Here is a 2760-nt window from a genome sequence, read left to right as displayed (position 1 = left end):
ACTCTAGTCCCAGATTTGGACCTTAGCGTCCAAAATATGGGGGTTAGCATGAAAACCTCCAAGCTTAGTTACCAGCTTGGACCTGGTACTTGCTGCCACCACCCAAAAAATTAGAGTGTTTTGGGGCACTCTGGTCCCCCCAAAAACCTTCCCTGGGGACCCCAAGACCCAAATCCCTTGAGTCTCACAACAAAGGGAAATAATCCTTTTTCCCTTCCCCCCTCCAGGTGCTCCTGGAGAGATACACAGACACAAGCTCTGTGAATCCAAACAGAGTGACTCCCCCTCTCCGTTCCCAGTCCTGGAAACAAAAGCACTTTCCTCTTCACCCAGAGGGAATGCAAAATCAGGCTAGCAAATCCAACACACACAGATCTCCCCCTGATTTCTTCCTCCCACCAATTCCCTGGTGAGTACAGACTCAATTTCCCTGAAATTTCCCAGTAAAGAAAACTTTAACAGGTTTTAAAAAGAAAGCTTTATATAAAAAAGAAAGAAAATACATAAAAATGGTCTCTCTGTATTAAGGTAACAAATACAGGGTCAATTGCTTAAAAGAATATTGAATAAACAGCCTTATTAAAAAAGAACACAAATCAAAGCACTCCAGCGCTTATATTCATGCAAATACCAAAGAAAAGAAACCATATAACTTACTATCTGATCTCTTTGTCTTTACACTTAGAAACAGAAGATTAGAAAGCAGAAACTACTTCTCCAAAGCTCAGAGAAAGCAGGCAGACAGACAAAAGACCTCAGACACAAAATTCCCTCCACCCAAAATTGAAAAAATCCGGTTTCCTGATTGGTCCTCTGGTCAGGTGCTTCAGGTGAAAGAGACATTAACCCTTAGCTATCTGTTTATGACACGCCCCCCAAATTGCAGACAGTGGGGAAGCTCCCTGGTGGCGATTTCCATCTAGAACTTTAAAATAACCAGATTACTACAACACATGCACCTTTACATATACCACTAAGTATATAACTAACAGACTTCTACATTTTAAGAACACTTTTTAACTACTGAATTCTGGGAAACTCTCACGGGAGAGTGCATCAGCTACTTTGTTAGAAGCTCCTGAGATGTGCTGAATTTCAAAATCAAAATCTTGGAGAGCTAAACTCCAACGAAGAAGTTTCTTGTTGTTCCCCTTGGCAGTATGAAGCCACTTTAGTGCAGCATGGTCAGTTTGTAGTTGGAACCGCCGTCCCCAAACATATGGGCGTAGCTTTTCCAGGGCGTACACAATGGCATAGCATTCCTTTTCACTGACTGACCAGTGACTTTCCCTCTCAGACAGTTTCTTGCTGAGAAACACGACAGGATGGAAGTTGTGATCTGTTGCTTCCTGCATGAGCACTGCTCCTATACCACGCTCAGATGCATCCGTGGTTACTAGGAATGGTTTGTCAAAATCCGGGGCCCTGAGTACAGAGTCAGACATGAGCGTTGCCTTAAGTTGGGTAAAGGCTTTTTGACACTCATCAGTCCACTTAACTGCATTTGGCTGGGTCTTTTTGGTCAGGTCGGTCAATGGGGCAGCGATTTGGCTGTAGTGTGGCACAAATCACCTGTAGTATCCGGCCAAGCCTAAGAAGGATTGGACCTGCTTCTTGGACCCTGGGACAAGCCACTTTTGGATAGCATCCACCTTGGCCTGTAGGGGGTTTATGGTTCCTCGACTCACCTGGTGCCCCAGGTAAGTCACTCTGTTTTGGCCTATTTGACACTTTTTGGCCTTAACAGTTAGTCCGGCCTGCCTGATGCGCTCACCCCCAGGGACTGGCATGCTCTGAAGGATGCAGAATGCAGAGGGGCTCTCAGCCCAGCTCAGCCCGGCCCAGCCCACCTGGCCAGGGGGAGGCCAGATTCCCCTTTTGGCTCCTCTCCCCAAGCTCATGCTGGTTGCCCCTTGGCGATACTGCTGAGGTCTCAGCTGGGGTCACTTGCCCAATGCACCCCCAGGTGCCCAGTCCCATGGTGGGCACTCGGCTCATGAGACTCCACGGTTGGCAGCGATCCAGCCAGGCTGCCACCCCGCCCTGCAATCTGTTGTTTTCCAGGCAGGCTGTTAAATGAGCCGTTGGCAAATGCAGCCTGAGCCTTTAATCTGCAAAGAGCAGGCGGGGAGTGCGGCATCCCCCAGCACCCCCTGCACTCCCAGGCAATGCAGGAATCCCAGCATGACCCTGTTTGCGCACCCCCAGCCTCACTCACTCTGCAGCAGACAGCATGTGTGCTTGGGTGCTAATGCTGGCCATCTGGAAGGCCAAGGGTCAGCAAAAACCTCAGAAGCCTTTTGTCCCCTATCTCTCCATGCCTGCATCCCCCGAGGAGGCTGGGCTCTGAGCTCAGCAGATCTGGTGAGAAGATATTTACACAAGCACCTCTCAGCTCAGCCATCAACCCCAATGGCCAGCACCAGGGGGGATGCCGCAGGCCTAGGACATATTGCAGCCAGAGCTGGGAGTTCCTTGCTCACCATGGTAGGTCCTGCCAGAAATCCAGGGCCAAACCTCGTCTAGGAACCCAAAACCCACACGAGGGGAGCGTCCCATGCTAGCAGCTGGGCCATATAAGAGGATAAGAGTCTACTCTAGCTGTCAGCTAGTGGAGCTACTCCTTCAGACCCTGCTGTCAGCTCATTTAGGGTTGGTATACACCCAGCGAGCAGGTACTGCCCAGGTGGTAGCAGCATAAGCTCCCTTCCCCCCAAGCCTCCATCCCCTGCATGGACGCCCTCAAAGGAGAGGGGAGTT

The sequence above is a fragment of the Gopherus evgoodei genome, chromosome 15 (assembly GCF_007399415.2).
Source record: "Gopherus evgoodei ecotype Sinaloan lineage chromosome 15, rGopEvg1_v1.p, whole genome shotgun sequence".
Lineage (NCBI taxonomy): Eukaryota > Metazoa > Chordata > Testudines > Testudinidae > Gopherus > Gopherus evgoodei.
The sequence above is the reverse complement of the archived record's forward strand: the minus strand, read 5'-3'. Positions refer to the sequence as shown.